Here is a 21154-nt window from a genome sequence, read left to right on the forward strand (position 1 = left end):
CCTCTGTTGTTTCTTCTTGTTAGTCTCATACATCAGACGTTTCCATTGTTAATTGTTTTTATCCCCACATATATCTATATTTACAAATGCACACATTGTTTTTGCATAAAAATTTAAAAAGGAAAATTGGGGTGCTTTTGTCCTTTTGTTATTATTTTTCCCATATAAGTGTAATAGCTGCTATCCATTGATTACTTACTACTAATTTGCCTGAGCTAAATAAGCACCTCTACAGTCTTCACAGATCTTTGAAGTAATTAAGAATATTCTCACTTACGAAGGAATGACACAGCAAGTTAGGGTCAGCTTGAATGTAAACAACTGACCCAACTCCTTCCCTCAACCACAGCAGCATGGAACGTGTTTGTCTCTATGTCAGCCACACCATTCCACCATGTCAGCTTCTGTAGCTCCGCCTCCCCAGCCCTTACGATACAAGGTGGCTCATACCCTGAATATACAAACATTGGCACACCTTGTGTTCTGCCTATGAATATCAAGTTATTTCCCAAGTTTTTGCTGTAATAAAGTCGGCACTGACTGCTTTGGCATAGATAAGTTCTTAGAGACTCTCCTCTTCCTTTTCACAGTGGAATGTAGGAGGCTGAGGGCAGGGGCTCTAAAGGCTGATAAAGGAATGGAGGCTTGTTCGTGACCATTGGAATCTACCCCCTCATCAAAATTGCCAGCTATAAATTCAATGTTATTAAATTTATGTGACTATATTTGTACTTTCTCTAGTGTTACTCTCTGGTCCCTATTTCTCTCCTTGCTCCACCCATCCATTTTAAGAGGGTTCATGGACTGGCTTGCACACCTTCCATCTCTTTATCGAACATTTTAAAGGGTGAATGGGCTCCTCTTATAAGCCAAACACATAACCAGCAGAGGTCCTGCCTGGAGGGGATAGAGGTGTGCCAGTAGAAAACGTGCATGCTCCATCAGAAGGGTTCAAGTCGTAAATCCTGTCCTGTCCCTACCCACATCAGGAGCCCAGGCAGCAGAATGTCTAGTGTAACAAGAAAGTGAGTTACTGACTCCCCTTGGGGGGATGGTACAGGGCCAGGGTGGGGATTGCAGGCATTCATTTGATTCTGGCAGAGTGTGGACTTCAGAGACTGTGGCCTCTAGAAGCTGTTAAAGAAATGGAGGTTTGCCCATGGCCACTGAAAACCACTCAAACTTAGCCTTTTTCCCAAGCCCTTGGTATCTGCAGGTTTTTCCTAGTGTGGCCTGAACTGACTCTGTTCTCATTTAGGGAGATTCTTCATTTTTTCCCACCTTCTATAAGAAACCAGCTTTGATCAAGTATATCTGGGAACCAAGTAGTCTTTAGTTTCAAGCTTGCTTTGAAATAGCGATCTCCTAGTGGCCAGTCCTCTATTAGGAAGACAATATTTGCAGCATGGGCCTCTGAATCTCCTCCAAGGAATGCCAGACTTGAATGTGGCTACATTCTGTCTGCGGGCTCTGCTAGGGCTGAGCATGCCTCATTATAGGATGGAAGAGCAGTGACATGCCACGCGGTCACCCAGTCCTATCTGGTTCATGAGAGGAGTCTCAGATTTATTTACACTGGAATTTGGCTTAGATCACACTGCAATGAAGTGGGCACTGTTTGAACCAACATTTCTCAAGCCTTTGATCTTGACCATGGTCATATCCGGCACCACTTTACTGTCATGGTGTTCTGGAGGAGGGTGTACACCGCTGACACCTTTGCTCATTTCAGCCTGACACAGAGAGCTCAGAATTCACTGAAAGAACTGAACCCAAGAAAGCAGGAGTGAGTCGGAAGGAGGCTAGGGTGTGACACGCTTGGGCACACTTTATGAGGAGGCAAGTCCCCAGTTCCCCAGACGGAATGGGATCACATGTGACTCTTATCCTTATGTCAAACCCACTTTGGGGATGGGGTACTGAAAGTCCAGTGGAGGGTACTAGCCCATGTGGCTGATGAGCCAATCTTTGAGTTACTCTATTTGTCTTCTTGTCTTGCAGAAGGGTCAGGCCTTCCTCTTGGATACAGATACTGGAGCCTGCACTTAGAGGTGATCATAGACCATTAGGGGGCAGCTGGAGGTTCTGAGCAGGGTTCCCTACAGCCTTCATCAGTTGCACCCAAGAAATGGGTGGGAGTTGCTTGAGTTGGGGCAGCCTATGTACTCTTGCCGTAACTGGGACCTCCCTGGCTGAAATCTCATCTCTATTTAAAGGAGAGTCTGGGCTTTGGAGTTAGACAGAAGTTAGTCATAGCTAACTTCTCAGCCTCAGTTTTCTCACCTGACACGGGGAATAAACACAAATAATAAACCCTGCTTCCCACCCCCCTCTGTTCTATGTCTCCCATTGGAGATCCGGTAATATCGCCAGGATGAAAACCACGCCCATCTGAAGCTCTTGCTCCCATCCCTGAAAGCAACCTGGCTGGCACCACTCAGGAAGAACAGGTCAGACGCAGGATGTGAGTGTCACCTGGGAGGCCCATGGCATTTTTTTCTGGACTGACTCTGAGAAGCAGAGATGAGCCTGATGGGGATTCCTACCTCCATTCCATGAACACTATGAAGCCCGAGTGTGTCACCTTTTAGCCTCCTTCACACTCACAGTGTTCCTTCGCCCTCAGTCACTTCAGCATGCTTAGAGTCATGGGCAGGGAGGCACGCATGAGGTAAGAGTAGGTCACAGTGCCCTGGGTCCTCCCCAAGAAAATCACTGTGCCTGTTGGTCTCACCTGGCAGCAGAGAAGCAAACAATGGCAGCCTCAGTACCAAGCAGGGGGAGCTCTAATCTGGGCCCCTCGCTTGTTCCTGGGCGGTTTTAATTCCTTCCTGCACTCTAACAAGGAGTATCACCCTCTAAGACCTGAGGCAGAGTTAGGGCTCAGGAAATTCCAAGCCTGCCTCCCCCTCCCCTATCCATCCCAGCAGGACCTACATCTGGAGCTCCTTCCTGCCCTCTCTCCAAGTCCTAGGGGCAGCAGTTCGCTTACCACACAGCTGTTGTGGCTCTGTTATGGCAGGCTCTTCAGGATGCCAAGCAGGATTCTCATGAAAGGCATACTCTTTTGGGTCCCCTGGGTCCTTTCCATCTCAGCCCTGACCCCTTAGATGTAGGTATGCATCCACTCTCTGATGGAGTGGCTCTCTCTCTGGAGAAGACAGAGCTGCTGAACCAGGTATAGGTGGGCGGGGACTCCTCCAGCTCCTCCCTTGGTGCAACTCTGACTGGTCCTGGGTCGTTTGTGAGAATCAGTCAGCTCTTGCTATGGCTACGGGACACCAGAAGTTTGATTCTGAGTTCACATTTCAGCCATGATCCAAACTTCAGCTGAGAAAGACATCTGGAGAGATGAGTGGGTGGCCCCCACCCCTACGACAAGCTCTGCTTTCAGAGGACAGCCCTTCACTATGGTGCAAAGGGATGGGAGTTATTTAACTTGGGCATTCCACTTGATTCTGATAGGTTCACATCTGCAAAACAACTCAATTCATGTCTGAAAGCCATAGTCCCGGCTCTGAATGAGTTTGTTTGGGATTGGCAGAGACTCAGTTCTGTGTTGTTAGAGACTATCCAAACTGTCCAGTTGCAAAGACACAAAAACTACAAAAGATTGGGGAAGTGAAGCTCAGAAGAGGTGGGAGCGATTCTGGGGCTTTCTTGTCTCCCAAATCCTTACAGGGTATCCTTTAAGTCTCCAGCAAATTTGCTTAGGGAACTTGCAGAGACCACCGAGGTTTTCCTCTTCCAAGGCCAACTGAGCTTGTGGGCATGCGTACTTTCTCACTGTCCCTCAGTCTCTCTCTGTATTGTAGTCAATGGTCAAGGATATTGCTTTTGGATCTGTCCTCAAGGGAGAAATCTCTGGAAGTCAGTCTGGTACCCTCAGAGGACTGGGAGCCAGAGGCAGGGGCAGGGGCAGGGGAAGAAGTGAGGTTGTAGCAGGATGTTCAGAGGTACCTTCTTCCAGTCTTGGCAATGTCAAGGTCACCCTGGGTCAACCTGCTCTGCAGACCCTGCCCAGCCAGGAGCTGAGAGGTAAGATAAACAGAGAGAGGGAGGAGCGTTCACAGGGTGCAGGAGCTAGCTGTGCTGTGCTGCGCTAAGCAGAAGGAAGTGGGCAGGAGGGGCGGATCTTAGGGTACAATGTACCATAGATGACTCTGGCCCTCGACCAACTTGCTTAGCGCTCCTCTGGAGTCTGGCCAGCCCCCCAAACATCTCTGTGCTGGCGGGGAGGGAGTGGATGCTGAAGAGAAACCCCACTTTCACCTGGCAGCCTTAAGGTGGCCAGAAGAGGATTGACTGAACAGGGATTTCAAGTTCTACCTGAATGACCCGTGGTTTGGGGGCTAATTCTCAGAATTTCTAAGAAGTTCTCACATAACCAGAGGCCTGAGAATCACAAAGACAGCTCAGAGCTGGGAGGCATTGTGTGTGTGTGTGTGTGGGGGGGGTAACTGGGAACAAGGGTTTGATGAAATAACCTGTCGGGCTACTGCGCAGCCTTGGGTCAGTTGCTTCACCTCTCTGGAGCTGCATCTTAGGTGGGAAGTGGGGTCCATCCCCGGGGTTGCAGAAAGAGCTGCGCAGCGACAGCTGTGGTGTGGCATTGGAAAGTCTCGGGCTCTGAAGCCCTGGCGCATGAGGTGCTCAGGAAACTGGTCTTCCCTGACTGCATCTTCTCTGTTTGTGCTTGCCCTCTCTCGCCTTCTGTTGCTGTGCTAAACACCATGACCAAGAGCTACTTGGGGAGGAAAAGGTTTGTCCCAGTTTACAGATTGCAGTCCACCATTGAAGGAAGCCAAAGTAGGAAGCGGGAGCATGGACTATAGAGGAACAATGCTTATAAGCTTCCTTTCTAGCCTACCTAGCCTTTTTTTATATAGCCCAGGACCACCTGCCTAAGGAATAGATCCACCCACAGTGGGCTGGGTTCTCTCCCATCGGTCAATAATAACGACAGCTCCTCACAAATATCTAGTCTGGGCAGTCCCTCAATTGATGTTCCTTCTTTCCTGGTGACTCTATGTTATACCAAATTGATGATAAACTCCATCCTGCTTAGCACTTATCCATTCAAGCTTACATCTGTCTAGCCCTGCATTCTGTGTGTTGCTGTCTATGTGTGTTTGTATGTATCTGTGTATGTAACTTTAGCATTTTCCTGCTATCTATTATCCAATCACTTATTATCTACCTGCTTATCATCTGTCTAATGACCAATCTTCCGATCAGGTTATTGATGCTTTCATTGCTTAGTTTTGTAAGTGTATATGCAAATAATCAGCAAGTATATTAATGAACTGATTCTACCTGGGAGCCAAGGAAAATCTTGTTTGAAGTTAATAAAGGTGGTGCAATAAGATAAAATCTAATCTTCAGTTTCAAAAAAGCTTCAGTGTAGTGCCGGCTTCACCTTGGATTTCCTTTAGATTGACTGAAGAAATGGGTGGAGCTTGCAGGGAAATTACATTGATTTCCAGTGGTCCCAGACAGGCGGCCTTGTTCCTGGGTCTCTAGAACCCTTGACAGCCACCTAGTTCCGACTGTGACCTTCAGTCTCAGGATCCCTGAGGTCAGTGGTATTTCAAGATGGCCAGCTATGCAGACTGACGGCTCACAGGTTCCAGTTCTCAGTACCCACCTCCCATTCCTCGAGGCCACACACCCTCCTAGAATGTGTCCCAGAAAAACAAAGGGCGGGGTGAGTCAGCCTGTATCTTGTGAACTTGGTACCCACATGCATTCAGAACACTGATAACTCACCCGAATACCGTACATTCGGATGGATCGTTGCTATTCTCAGGGCTTTCACTCCGCAAACATCATCTTTCTTGAGCGGTGTCATAGTCTTGTGAGGCACGTGGGCCTTGTTTCCTTCTTTCAAATTACATTTTGATTTGTTTTGCATGTGGGGGCAGGGTGGCATGTGTGTTACAGTGAGCATGTGGAGGTAAGAGGACAACTTCTTTCCACCATGTGGGTTCCAGGGATTAAACTCAGGCCCTCATGCTTGGTGGCTTGGGGCTTACCCACTTAGCCATTTCGCCAGCCCTAGCTTACTTCTTTATTCTCATTTTGTTGATCACAGCCACCCAGCTAGGGATTGGTAGAGACAACCAGAACTGTCTGGAATTTGGTCTTAGGGGTTGAATCAACTGCATTATGAATATACCGATTGCTCCTGCCAGCAATGGTTGAACTCAGCAGTCACAGGTTTGCCCATCTCTATTACTTTCTCGGCTCTGTTACCAAACTGAGTGCTGTTTGAGGTCACATCTTACTAACTGGTATGTCTCTCATGCTGAAGTCAACCCCTTGGCCATATGTGAGCCATTAAGCTAAGACTGGGGATGTATCTTGGTGGTAGAACACTTGCCTGGCAAGGCTGTGGGTTCAATCCCCAGTAGCACTGACCAACCAACCAACCAATCAACCAACCACCTACCCACCCACCCACCCAAACAGTCTACAGAGCCAGTGAAGCAATGAGTGAATGTAGTCAAGCCATGCAAGTGAACCTGGACGACAGTAGATTATTATTTGATATTTATATTTTTGTCTAAATATTTGCTTATTCATTCATTCCTTGCTCCCTCCTCCTCCTTATTTTTCTTCTCCCTTTTGATAATTCATTTGAACTCAGCCCTCAAGATAATACCACTGAGCTATATAGCTACAACTAATTCTAATTAATAATAATAATACTAATAGTACATACATATATACATAACTTTCTGTAAATACCTTCAGTACTAAACATAAATATTCTGAATCTATATACTTAAGTGACTAGAGAAAAAGAACCAGTGGGTGGTGATTACTCCTTTCATACCAATGTCATCAAATGCTGGTAAACCACACAGGTTGCCCCTGGGATCTGCCCAAGGTGTCTTTCTATTTTTTTCTGCACTACAGACCTCACACACCATCCATAAATCACAAACGTGGTCAGTGAGCCAGAGGGCCGGGGAAGGAAGGTGGGCTGTACCAACCTGGAAGCCCTTGAGTGGCTTGTGAGGGTAGACCCTCTAACCCTCGGCCATGCCTCCCCAGAAAAGAGCTCTGTCCACCCGCTACACTAGGCTACACCAAATTCAAAGACTGACTCCCAAGTGCCTGCTGCGAGAAGCTCAACTCCATTCTGCTCACCGCTTCAGAATGACAGCCTGGCACCAAGACTCCTATTAACTTTCTGTCTTTTGCTTAGATAGATTTTATTTTGTATATATGAGTACTTTTCCTGCATGCCTGTCTGTGCGCCATGTGCGTGCCTGATGCCTGCGGAAGCCAGAGAGAGTGTTGGGTCCATTGGAACTGGAGTCACAGATGATTGTGATTCACCGTGTGAGTGCTGGGAATAGAACCTGGGTCCCCCGCAAGAGTAACCAGTGCTCTAAACCCCTGAGTCATCTCTCCAGCCCCAGGCTCCCATTTCTTAAAAAGATAGGAATTTTGTTATTCTTTTGGTCTTGTCAACAAGAATTGAAATTCTCCTGTGTGTCAGATGTTCTTCTGAGGTCACAGCTGCAAAAGCATGGTCTCTGGTGAGTGCAGACAGACAGGCTATAAACATAATAAATCCAGAGATGCAGTGTTGGGAAAGAACACACACTGTGGAGAAATGTTAAGCTAATGAAGGGTGGGAGATGGTAGGTGGGGTGTTATGTTAGAGAGGCGGAAACCAGAAAGTCTCTTTGAAGATGTGGCGTTATCGGAGGCCCCCAAGGCATGGGTGGGGTCCTGCTTCTGTCTGCTTCTCTCAGTCTCTTTCTCTTCTGGCCAGAGAGCTTTCTGAAACTCTCCCGGCAGACCTCCTTCCTCCTTAAAGTCCTTTGATGGGTCATTTTCTTCTCTTTTATCTCGTGTGTGTGTGTGTGTGTGTGTGTGTGCATGCGCGCATGCATGAATGTGTGCATGTGTGTGTGTGTGTATGTGGGTGCGTGTTGGGGCTGATTGCCTGCCTCTCCAGCGCTCCTCATCCCTCCCTTCTATGTCTTCATCACCACCTTCCACCTTTGAACACACTGTTCCCCTGCCAGGAATACTCTTTGTCTTCTTCCTCTTATCGGCTGGGCCAGCTCCAGCAAGACTCTCAGGATCTCTCCTGTTCTGTTACCCAGTACGCATGTGCACGAACACACACACACACACACACACAAACACACACACACACATCGTGTTGACATCTCTTGGTATCTGTCATGGGATAAACTATACCATGCACAGCTTGTGCTCAATTTCACCCATCTTTAGTGCACAGCACAAAATTATATACAGAGCGCTGAATGAATTGACAAAAAAGGAAAAACTGGATTCTGTTTGTTCTCTGTCACCTTACTGAGCCCTGTCTAGCATGGCTTAGCTTACAGGTGAGAAAATAGGATTTGTCTCCCTTCTTTCAATGCTCTGTCTCCTTACCGCCTTTTTGAGTTTCCTTTCGATGTTAATTCTCTTTTTTGCTTCTGGTCCATGCTTATGTCACCTTTCCTAACATTCCTTCACAGAAGAGGTCACACAGCTGCTACCCGATTAAACTTCTCTCAGCTGACATAGGTCTCTCTCCTAGAAACCTAGACATTTCTCTGAGGTTGCCAACTTGAAGTTGGCTGCAACTTCCAGTTGACCACATCTTAATAGCCATCCAGTAAGCCAGCAGGGCTGACTCGCAGGCCGCTCTACACTATTCCTTGACCCCAGGTCCTCCAGGGCCATTTCACCTGATCATAAAGGCTCGAGTCCAGACATTACCTTGGAATTTCCTATATGTGGCCTTAAATACATGGTGTGGCTCTATTGAACTTGAATTTTCTAATTGGCATTTATTTGATTTACCATGCTGACTGAAACCTGGAAGCCAGGCTGTCTGGTCTCTGGTCATGTTCTGAACCCAGAGACCATTTATTCAGGTGCTTTCCATCATTTGGACACACTTAGCTTAGGTCAGACTTTGCCTGCGTGGCTCTAAATCAAGTTCCAGTAATGTTTGCTATTAAGGGTCAGAAAATAAATAGTTCAGGTTTTGGGGCCCTGTGGTCTCTCTGCTGCAGCATGCAAACAGACATAGGTTATATGCAGATGAATAGGTGAGACTGTTTCGTTACGTTTTACTTGTAGAACCAGGCCTTGAGCAGGCTTTGGCTCACACCTGCCATTTTCTGACCTCTACTAGAGACTGTTAGTGACTCACAGACCTGAGCATGTGCCTAGAGCTGTTGTGGTCATCTGACCTTTCCAAGTTCAGTGCTTTGAACATGACAGGTTCCTATAACTTTCCACATCAAAGAAACACTCATTTCTTCTTTTTATTTCCATAGCATACATAATATACAAAACAATGTGCATATATATATATGCACACACATATGTATATACACACACATATATGTATACATATATGTGTGCATATCTATCTATCTATCATCTATCTATCTATCTATCTATCTATCTATCTATCTATCTATCTATCTATCTATCGCTCTATCTAAAACTATATGTGATAGAGAGATTGATGGATAGATAAATTCTTGCTGACTTGTTCTGCTCATTGACCCTCAAAACGGTGGCAGAATTTCTGAAAGGGATCAGTTGGGGTCCCAAAGAAAGGTGCACCCAGGCCAGAGATGAACCCCACACTTAGAGCCCTTCAGTGGCCTTTGGGATGGACAGAAAGACAAAGGAGATTTTTCTACTTTGCTGTGTCTACAAGGGGGCAGGGCATGCCATTCTGACAAAGGCAGGAATTTGGCTCAGGGCAGGAGCTGGTTTCGGTGTGATGTGTGTGTAGTAATGTGCTTAACCTTTCGGTGTTTTCAAGGTGCAGCCTAAACAGCTTTCTCAGTGCCTGGGAATACTCAAGGCCTGGCTTGGGTTCAGACCCCTGGAGACAAACATGCGCATGGCTGGGTTACAGACAAGTCCGGGTGCTCCAGGACAAGAGAAAAATTAGGAGTTTCTTGGCCCTACAAGTTAGCTTCTATTCCTTTTCCCACCCCAAATTGATTGTCTCCCCAAATCTGCTTTAGGTAAAGAGGAGCCATTACTCCCTTCTTAACTAGATGGAGACACAGTTCCTTTTTGAGGTCAGATGTGTTAGCAACTGTCCTTGGGCCAGATAACTGACAAGAAGAAACTTAGAGGAACGGTGTATTTTGGATGTTGGTTTTGGAGGGTACAGTCCATCCATGGTGGTGTATGCTTGTTGGCAGCAGTGGGTAGCAGCTGTGGCCATTAGAGCTTGTTCTCACCTGAAGGCTGGCACACAGCAGACTTTCTCCATTTTATTCAGTTTAGGACTCCAGTATGTGAGAAGGTGTTGCCCTATTCAGGGTGTGTCTTCCTTCCTCAGCTGAACCTCCCTGGAAGCATCCTCACAGAAATACCCAGGTGTGTGTATCCTGGGTAATTCCAAATTTAGTCACGTTGACAGTGAAGATTAATTATCACACCAGGCAAGCATCAGAGACTGAACTACATCATGGGACCGATAATGGTCTCCATCCTGACAGTGTGTGCTTCCAATCCTGGCAGCACCTTCCTGTAAACCCTCATCCAGACCTCTGTTCTATTTTCACACCATCCTTTCTTCAGTTTTAAATCTCGCTTCTGCTGGAGGAACATTCATTTTTTCCTCCTTCCTTTCTCTCTCTCTCTCTTCTCCTTCATCCAGAAGTAATTAATGGATGCCTCTTAAGGTCCAAGTATAAAGCAGAAATGTAAACATTGAAGCTTGGATAGAAAGGGATCCTGATAGTTGGGAGCCAAGGAATACTAAGTGTTACAGCTCAGGTAAAAAAACATTCTGGCAATCAGGAACCAAAGAATACCACAGATCACAGTAAGCTAGCAGTTTACAACCCTGCTCCAGGGAGAGTTTTCCCCAATGTAACAGCTATGCCCAGACAGGGGAAAGTTTTCCCAGCAAAGTTGTTACATTTCTGCGTCAGTCCCCCTGAGTGTAACAACTCAATGAAAGTGTTAACAGTCCTGCTCCGTCTGCTCCACTACTGCTCTGACTCCATTCCAGTGAAATGGAGTCCATTTCAGACAGTCTCAGCCAAACCTCATTCAAGAGATTTTATTGGGAGGGAAGAATCCAGGAGAGCAGCTGCCTCTGCCAGGGTGGAAGAAGACAGCATCAAACTGAACAAGCACAGGGTTTATATAGGGTTTCTTAGGGGCAGAGCTTTTCCAGGGAGAAGATTTTCAGGGTGAGAATTGGTCAGATTTCAGTCTCTAGAGCTCAGATTGGCTAGATATTGTTGTTCAGGGATTGGCTGGTTTTCTCATCAGGGATTGGTTGGTTTTCCTGCTCAGGGATTGGATGATTTTCTGCTTAGTTGGTCAGGGGCAGATTTGGTTCTGCCTTCAGGACCAAAGTGTGTTTCTTTCACTGGCCCTTTTTAGCCTTTTGGCTCTAACTTCAAGCCAGGGTGTATTTCTTTCACTGGCTATGGTTCCAGGGTCAAAATGTGTTTCTTTGGCTCTGGTTTCAGGGTCAGGGCTGGCCCTTTTTCCCTACATTCCACCTCCTTGAACTTCCAGACCAGCAAACATTCTTTGAGAAGAGTCAGGTGGTTTTTTTCAGCTTTGTGGGTCACATGGCCTTACAGTTTCTCAACTCTGCCATTGAATTGTAGAAGCAGCCATAGGTGATACATGAACACATTGGCAAGACTGAATGCCAATCATATATATATATATATATATATATATGGATTTTTTGAGACAGGGTTTCTCCGTGGCTTTTGGTTCCTGTCCTGGAACTAGCTCTTCTAGACCAGGCTGGCCTCGAACTCACAGAGATCTGCCTGCCTCTGCCTCCCAAGTGCTGGGATTAAAGGCATGCGCCACCACGGCCCGGCACATTTTATTGACAAAAGCAGGCAGTGTCAGGCATGGACCACTGGCCACAGTTTGTCAGCTACAACTGTTTTATACACACTACCACTTCATCCTCTTGTGTTTTAAAAACTGCAGTTCTGTGTCCATAGATACATGAGAAAGGAGGATGTGAGAAAATGAGGCCTCTTAACCCTTAGGTTAACAAAAGAGAAGTTGAGAAATTGGAATGATAAAACTGAAGTCTATGGGACACACGGAAGGGAGGGTCACTTAATTCTGTCTAGATGACAGAATCTCTACAAGAATGACTTGAATTGGAGAAACGGAAAGAAGAAAGTCCAGTTGGAAAATTAGGACATTGATCCAGACAAGTTCTGATGTGGCCTGGAGTAGAGGATGTGGTCTTGGGTCAGTCACTTCCTCCACGTGTCCCTTATATGGACAAGAGGGTCAAATTAGAAAATCTCTAAAGTGTGTTTGCCTTTCTCAGGGTCCTACGTGGAGTTCCCCTTCCCTTAAGATCAAAAGACTCTGGGGAGGGACAACAGGCAGCTGTCAAGGCGGAGGAGCCCAGTGAGTTCCCATCAGTGTGCTTATTCACCAAGGTATTGTACATAAACCTCAGCCCGGTAATTTTAGGGTGTTGGTTTCCATGGCTGGGTGTGTTTCTTGTTTGGCATATAACTAAACTAGAGAAAAAAAAGTTCTCTCTTCCTCTTTTGTTTACCACTGCAAATTTGATACCAGCTCTGACACTGCCAAATAAAGAAAAAAAATCCTGATTCCATAACTCAATTCTAAACACATGAGACAGTTTTAACATCCATCAACTTTTTACCATCAAAGAAAATCAGAGAGTGAAGAGACAGCCTACAGAATGGAACAAAATCCTTGGCAGCTATTTATCTGCTGGAGTTAGTACCAGGAATATATTAAACAACTGAAAATAATTAAATATCAACACTCCATCCAGTGAAGAAATGAACTTACACAACCCAAGAATGAAGTAGAGAAAGTTCTCTCTCTCTCTCTCTCTCTCTCTCTCTCTCTCTCTCTCTCTCCCTCCCTCTTTCATGACAGGGTTTCTCCGTGTAGCCCTGACTGTCCTGAAACTCACTCTGTAGATGAAGCTAGCCTCAAATTCACAGAGATCGGCTGCTTCTGTGTCCCAAGTGCTGGGATTAAAGTTGTGTGCCACCGCTGCCCAGCAAGAATAAAGTCAAATGACCAATGAACACATGGAAAACAAGAACAAGAACAAGAACAACAACAATTCAACATCCTCAGCCACCAGGGAAATGCAAATCAGCAATAAATAACGCATGATGGCAAAGACAGTGTGAAGGAACCCTTGTATACACTGGTGGTGGGAATGCAAACATATACAACTACTGTGGAAATCAGGATGGAAGTTCCATCAGACTCTAAGACTGAAGCCACCATCTGACCCAGCTGACCACTGCTAGCAATGTACACAAAGCCCTGTGAGTCAGCACACCACAGGAGGTTCCTGCACATCCATGTTTACTGCAGGATGATTCACGACAGCCAGGCTGTGAAATCTACCTCGATGTCCTTCACCAGGTGAATGGGTGCAGAAAGTGTGGCCTATAGACACAACAGAGTTTTATTCAGTCATAAAGGAGCGTGAAATCATGCCATTTGCAGGAAATGGATGGGACTGGTGATCATTTCACCAAATGAGACAAACCAGGTTCAGACAAACATCAAGCATTTTTTATCATGAGTAGAAACGAAGTTGTCCATACATATGCATGACATGAAGGAAGAGGGGAGATATTTGGGGAGAGAAAGGGGACTAGTAAGAGGAGGAACAGGAGAGGGTAATGGTGGGAAGTAGGGTCAAAGTACATGATACAAAGAGTATGTGAGTCAAGATGCCATTATGAAGGTCACCATTTTCTACATTGATTTGTTTGATGTGCTAAGACCACATTGTTCTCAGGGTCCCTCTTGTTGGGATCCATACATGCTGAACAGGCTCTTGGTCTGGCTGAGCTAGGCTCATGTTCACCAATGGTGCATCATTGTGTTGTGTGTGTGTGTGTGAGAGAGAGACAGACAGACAGACAGACAGAGACAGAGAGAGACAGACAGAGACAGAGAAAGAGACATAAGGTGTCTTAGGTAGGCTACTGCTGTTGAAACATCATGGTCAAAAGCAACTGGAGGAGGAAAGAGTCTATTCTACTTACCCTTCCACATCACAGTCCATCACTGAGGGAAGTCAGGGCAGGAACCCAAGCAAGGCAGGAACCCGGATGCAGGAGCTGATGCAGAGGCCATGGAGGGGTGCTGCTTACTGGCTTGCACTCCATGGTTTGCTCAGCCTGCTTTTTAATAGAACCCAGGACCACTTGCCCAGGGATAGCACTGCCCACAGTGGGCTGGGCCCTCTCCCATCAATCACTAATTAAGAAAATGTTCTAAGGTTTTTCTGTGTACAGCCTAGTCTTCTGGAGGTGTTTTCTTAAATGAGGTTTCCTCCTCTTAGATGACTCTAGCTTATGTCCCCCAGGTGGCATAAACTAGCCAGTATGCGGGGGGAGGTGGGAGAGAATGCGTAACATGACCATTTGAGGTGTAAAATGAAGCATCCTGAAGTCCATTCACTTGGGTGACAGTCAGCCCCCCACCTCCCCCCAGAGCCTCCTCATCTTGTCATCTGGAACTCCACCTCTCCTTCCTCTGCCCAACTCCTGGCACCCACCTTCTGCTTCCTGTCTCTAGGGATCTGACTGTTGTGGGTGCATCTTATCAGTGGGGTCACCTATTGGTTGTTGTTTTTGTGTCTGGTTTATTTCTTTCTGCACTGCAGCTTGTACCAATGACCCTCCTCTTCAAGACTGAACGATAGTCCCTTGTATGTCTACTCTACATTCTGTTTGTCTATTTGTATACAAAACTGGCCCCTGGGTTGCTTCTCTCTTTTGGCTAGTGTGAAGAATGGCTCTCCAAACACCAGTCCACGGCTATCTTTGTAACTTGTGCTTCATGTTTGGTGATGTAGATACTCGAAGCTCATTAACTTTTGACGCCAGCCCATATGTCTTCTTTAAGCTTCCCACAGATGGGAAGCAATATCACTAACTGTCCAGATACTCATTAGGGTGAGTACTGGATGAGGAGGAGGAGGCCCAGGCTCCCGGCACAACCCTAGCTCTCTGGGGCAGCTTAGTGTACAGTCCATTGCTTTCACAGGCATATTGTGTACATCTAATAATGGTTGGTCAACCCCGAGCATCTACACTCGCTAGTGCACTAGACAGTGGTTATTTGTGCATTCTGAGGGCCTCGTTCATCCTTGGAACATCTGTGGTTAGATATTTTGGAGTGTGACCCCTTCCTTTCCAGCCTGGCATGAATGGGTTTGGCTTCTTTGCTGGTTTTAGGGATGCGTCTTGATTGGTTTAAGCTAAATAGCGTATCCTACTCGATTTTGGTTCTGATTCTATTGGGTAGATATCAGAATGAAACTATTTCATTCTCCCTTATTTTTTAATTTTCAAAAATAAATCATGTCAGGGAATCCAGCATGTAAGACAGACAAGTATAGAACTGGTTCCGGTTGAACAGGATGTAGGGAGATCCATATATCTTCTAGGCTGTCCTTCAGACATCTTCATGTATCCTTAGGACTTCAAAAACCACCGGTCAAGTCAGTGTTCTCCTAAGAAGGTGGCTTACTCGACAAGGTCTTACACTTTCCTAGCTTTGCGTATTCCCACACAATGTTCTTTCTGCTGTTTCTCAGCCTCCTTTGTCCTTCGTGTTTTCTGTTTGTGCAGCCTTTTTGTTATCAAGCCGTCATGTAGTGGCTGCTATTTAAAAAAATACAAAATATATTACAGATTGGGTGCGTTAACTGACTGACAAACTTCTCGAGGCTGGGAATTCCATGATCATGATGCTGGCTGATCTGGTACCTGATGAAGGCCTTTCTTGTTTGTAGATCCATGCCCTCCTTCTGCATCCTCACATTGGCATGGAGGGTGAACACACTTGTCTCTCTTCCTTTTCTTGGAACACCCAAAACACCATCATGTGCCTCACTTTCATGGCCTCCTCTATATCTAAAGCTTTCCAAAGACCTTATCTCCTAACACCATTGTCTTGGGTATTTGGCAGGAAGGAGTGGGTCATACATTCTGTGGCGGGTGTTAGGCAAAAATTCAGATTCTGGACAACCCCTAAGCCTAACTGCTATCCCCAGCAGTTTTGGACCTGCTGGTATGTTGGGTGCCCAGGACACTGGTGGATACGATTTCCTTGCTGTTCTAACTGGAAGTGGTACCTGGATTTGTTGATCTCTGGATAGTGCCCTGTCCCAAACTAGGCACCTATTTCTGACGCGATATGTGCTTGCTGAAAATGATAAGGACAGTAGTCACCAGGAAATTCTGCAGGGTAGCTGGGGATGTTGGACAGGTTCTTGTGGGAGGAGTGGACCCCAAGGGATCTGGGCTGTGTCCCTAAGACACCGAGCCAGGCTGACCGCTTGAGCCAAAAGATGGTGGCTGTTCTGTATACCTCTGAATCTGGGAGCCAGACAAAATTGCCCATGGAGTGAACAGACACCACTTCCTGTTGAACTACACTGTCTCTGCCTGGTTTAGTTGTGTGGCAATTCCCTGCGACAAAATATTCCATCTTAGAGGGAAACTCATCAAGACACAGGATGTCCTAAAGGCAGAGAAACTTGTTAAACTTAGTAGGGAAACAGCTCAGCAGCTGCAGGAAGTCCCTGTCACTGACCCGATTCACTAAGCCTCACCCTCCTCAGGGTTATATAAACTGTAAGAGCTGAAGATGAGCTGTCTAGAAGAGGAACCCGAGTTGTGTGAGAGATACTCTCCTGTCTGTTCAGTCACCTAAAGGTTGCGTCGTGTGCTCCAGGTGTCTGCCTTCCAGAGCTGTCACTCATCCTGGGGTGGACTTTGGTGATGCAGTTGTCTTTGAGTCATTTCTGCTCCTGTAGGGAACCCCTTCCCCATGCTCCTGTAAGTAACCCCAATAACATTCATTGATTCAACAAGTTGTTGTTCTGCCGTTGGTTCCCTGTCTGGGTTGAGTAGACATTTGTTCATACCTCTGCAGGAAAAGTGTTGTATGGCAGTTCCGTGTCCATTTCTTTCTACTTGTTCCTTCTCTAACTCCACCAAGTATCCCAATATCCTCTACCCTAGCCATTTTGTCCTCCTTCCTCTGATGCTTTTTTCTTACTATTTTATCACCCTACATGTTTGAGTTACTACTTAGGTTTATTGTTTATCACCTGTTGGCTTTCTTTTTTATTGTTTTAATTGAGCTATATATTTTTTCGCTCCCTCCCTTCTCCTCCCCGTTCTGTCCTCTCCTGTGATCCCACACTCTCGATTTACTCAGGAGATTTTGTCTTTTTCACCTTCCCGTGTAGATCAATGTAGGTCTCTCTTAGGGTCTTCTTCACTGTCTAGGTTCTCTCGGGTTGTAAATTGTGGGCTGGTTTTTCTTTGCTTTATATACAAAAGCCACTTATGTGTGAGTGTATATGATATTTGTCTTTCTGTGTCTTAGTTACCTCACTCAATATGGTGTTTTCTAGATCTATCCATTTGCCTGCAAATTTCAAGATTTCATTATTTTTTTCTGCTGAGTAATACTCCATCGTGTAAATGTACCACATTTTCTTTATCCATTCTTCAGTCGAGGAACATTTAGGTTGTTTTCAGGTTCTGGCCATGACAAACAATGCTGCTATGGACATAGTTGAGCATATGTCCTTGTGGTATGATTGAGCATCCTTTGTGTATATACCCAAAAGTGGTATTGCTGGGCCTTGAAGTAGGTTGTTTCCTGATTTTCTGAGAAATCATCATACTGATTTCCAAAGTGACTGTACCAGTTTGCACTCCCACCAGCAAAGGAGGAGTGTTTGCTTTACCCCACATCCTCTCCTGCATAAGTTGTCATCAGTGTTTTTGATCTTGGCCATTTTGACAGGTATAAGATGGAATCTCAGAGTTGTTTTGACTTGCATTTCTCTGATGGCTAAGGATGTTGAGCATTTCCTTAAGTGTCTTTCAGCTCTTTGAGGTTGCTCTGTTGAGAGTTCTCTGTACCTCATTTTTTAATTTGATTATTGTTCTTTTGAAGACCAGTTTCTTGAGTTCTTTGTATATTTTGGATATCAGCCCTCTGTCTGATGTGGGGTTGGTGAAAACCTTTTCCCATTCCGTGGGCTGCCATTTTGTCTTGTTGACTGTGTCCTTTGCTTTACAAAAGCTTCTCAGTTTCAGGAGGTCCCATTTATTAATTGTTGCTCTCAGTGTCTGTGCTACAGGGGTTATATTTAGGAAGTGGTCTCTGGTGCCCATGCATTTAAGGGTACTTCCCACACACCTGCCGACTTTCTAGAAGCCACAATACTTGGAGGCAAGATCTCTATCTGTTTTGCTCCCTGCTGTGTTCAGTGTCTGGTGCAGAATAGGTACGGAGGTGGGGCGGGCATTCCTAATGTGATCATCTGAATTGGGATTGCTCCAAAATTACGTCAGAGTGCTGGCATGATGTCACATGTGAAGAATTCTACACCTTGCTTCATGTGATGGGTCACTGCCAAAACACAGTTGTGCAAAAACATAGGTATGCAAAAAAAAAAATACAGCTTTTCTGTATAGTTATTTCTAAAATATAAATGACTGCAGTGTTTCGAGTTGGGAATCATCCTTAAGATATCTGATGCTTCAAAATCTGAAAAGGAGACAAACAAACAAACAGAAAATACCTGAAATTCAAAACACTTCTGGCCCCAAGCATTTCAAATTAAGAACACTCAACCTGCATGCATATTTTGTTGAACAAATCACCGCACCTCTGTGCTGTTGGGATTTTTGCAATTCCTGCCTTAGGAAATAGAGGACCGGGAGAAAAAAAAATCTTTGCCCAAGCACACAGATCCAGTGAGACTGACTGCCAAGTCTGTGTCTCCACCCAGTTCCTGGCTGCCACACTGAGCTTCCAGCCTGGGGTGCTTCTCAGGGTTTTGTGGACTCAGGGGGCTAGAGGAAGAAGCAGTTTGACTTGGTGGCAAGGAGCTGATTTAGAGTCTTGTAGAAGCCTCTTGCGTTCTGATGTAAACGGGTTAGAGATACCTGGCTTCAAGTTTGTGGAGGGGTTAGGGCTGCGTGAAAGGCACCAGGGGCTCCCAGGCCAAGAGGCTTGTCTTAAGCAGTGTAGACACTTTAGGAGGCACCTCCAAGATCATCCAGTCCCAGGAGGTTTTAGAAATGAGTGGGGCCTGCTTTTGCCAAATAGAGATGCAGTTGTAAGCAGTCTGGGAGTACATGGTTCTGATGCCTTCAGTGGCATTCTTTTATGAACATCTGTACACAGCTGCTTCAGACGTGGTCAGTGCTGTGCCCCAGGGGGTTATCCTTCTTACCTCTGAATAATTGGTATGTTTGCCTCGGATCCTACAAGAGGCCACATCGAACCAGGACATGCCAGCATGGTCCTTCACTGACTCCTCCTCTCTCTCTTTTCCCTTCTACCCTGAGGCTGTCATACCCAGGCCATGCCCTGTCAAACCACACCTCTGCCTGTGCACCACTCCGCCTCTTCCTTATTCTTGGAAGGCCCATCCTTCGTTTCCCACTACCTCTAAATTAAGATCATGCCTCAGCTGGCCTCTTTCGGAGAAGCACATGCACAAACACACAGATATTCTATACCCTTCTTTGACTTAGGCACTTATAATACAGAAATACACACAGCCCGGACACACAGACACCCACTAGGTTCTTCACACAGATGTGTACTTGAAGGTATGCTGAACATGTATACTGTTCGCATGTAATAGACACTAAGTATGTGAACATATACACTAGGCCGTCTTCCCCACACATGCACACATACATGCATGCCCTCTAAACCCTCCCATCTGTACGTACATGGAAACTTCGCTGCCCTCTCCTGCCACACCTATTTACTCCTCCACAACCCTCTTCGTGCCCTCTCTGAGCACTCAGCAATTGCTCACTCTACTCCATGCTCCAAGGAGCATGGGCAAAGCTGTCTAAGTAGATCCTGCTCTATGTCATTCTCTATCTGTTTCCTGATGTTCATTCTTCACTAAAACTTCTCTCTGGACCCCAGTCCCTAGAATGGTATCTGGTACCCAGACAGGCCTGGAGAGGAATTGCGTGCAAGTGAATGGGGGTTGGTTTCATGACTAGAAGGAGGGGTTCTAATGAGCTCTAGTAATCTTAGGCTATAGATTTTTTTTTCTTTTAAACCTGGACTACTGATGCCCTGGGCCTCAGAAAGACTGGTGGGTGGGGAGGACAAAACTAGGTTTACTTTGAACGCCACAAAGGAACAGACGGGAAAGAAACAAAAGGAGGAAGCAATTCCCTAGGTGATTCTATTTACACTCCTGGTCAGGCACCACTGGTCAAGGCCACCACCAAGAGGGATGCAAACAGCAGAGTCAACCCTTGAGCCCTGTGTTAACTGAGCCTGACTCTCAGAGCTTGAACACTTTGCAGGCTCATGGGAGCACAGTTAAGCAGACAAGAAGAGGGCAGGTCGGGTCAGACTGCCAGGGCTATAGAATCACAAACTGCAGGGTGGAGAGCTGTGGTTCTTAGGGAGCCTTAAGCCTCCCTTTCCCAGTAAGTATGTTACAATTAATATCTGGAGACACTTGATTGTCCCATGGTCAGGACTGGATGCTATTGTGTAGAGCCCAGGGATGTTGTCACACCCTGTAATCCACAGGAATGCTGACACCACCACTGTTAGAGACCCCTGGTGCAGAAAAGGGAAGCTGGGCTTTGGGAAGTGTGTGAATATCAGTTCTGCTACTTCCTAGTCTTGTGACCCTGCCTCTGAACCTGTCTTCTAGTTTGCAGAAGGGGGTTGATTGTTGCAGGGATATTGTGAGTAAAGCAAAACATTCTGTGACCAGGCTAGAGGAAGATGCTCAATAAATGGTCTCCTTCCCCAGCTATAGACCTCAGACAAACACGCCCTGCCTTCTGCACAGCCACCTTCCCAGACTTCCCCCTTGGGATCGCCTGGACCTCCTGGCTGCAGAAGTGTCCCTATTCTGCTGGACTTCTTCCTGTAAGCCACACTGCTTCCTCATCTTTAAACTAGACATTTTGAATAGACACAAAACTCAGAGTGGATATAGAACATGGTATGCATGAACACATATGTATAAACGTGTGTGTGTGTGTGTGCATTCATGCACACCTGTGCCCTCATCTCTGATTTGTTTGAAAGGAAGAAGATGAAACTG

The sequence above is a fragment of the Chionomys nivalis genome, chromosome 7 (genome assembly GCF_950005125.1).
Source record: "Chionomys nivalis chromosome 7, mChiNiv1.1, whole genome shotgun sequence".
NCBI classification, from domain to species: domain Eukaryota; kingdom Metazoa; phylum Chordata; class Mammalia; order Rodentia; family Cricetidae; genus Chionomys; species Chionomys nivalis.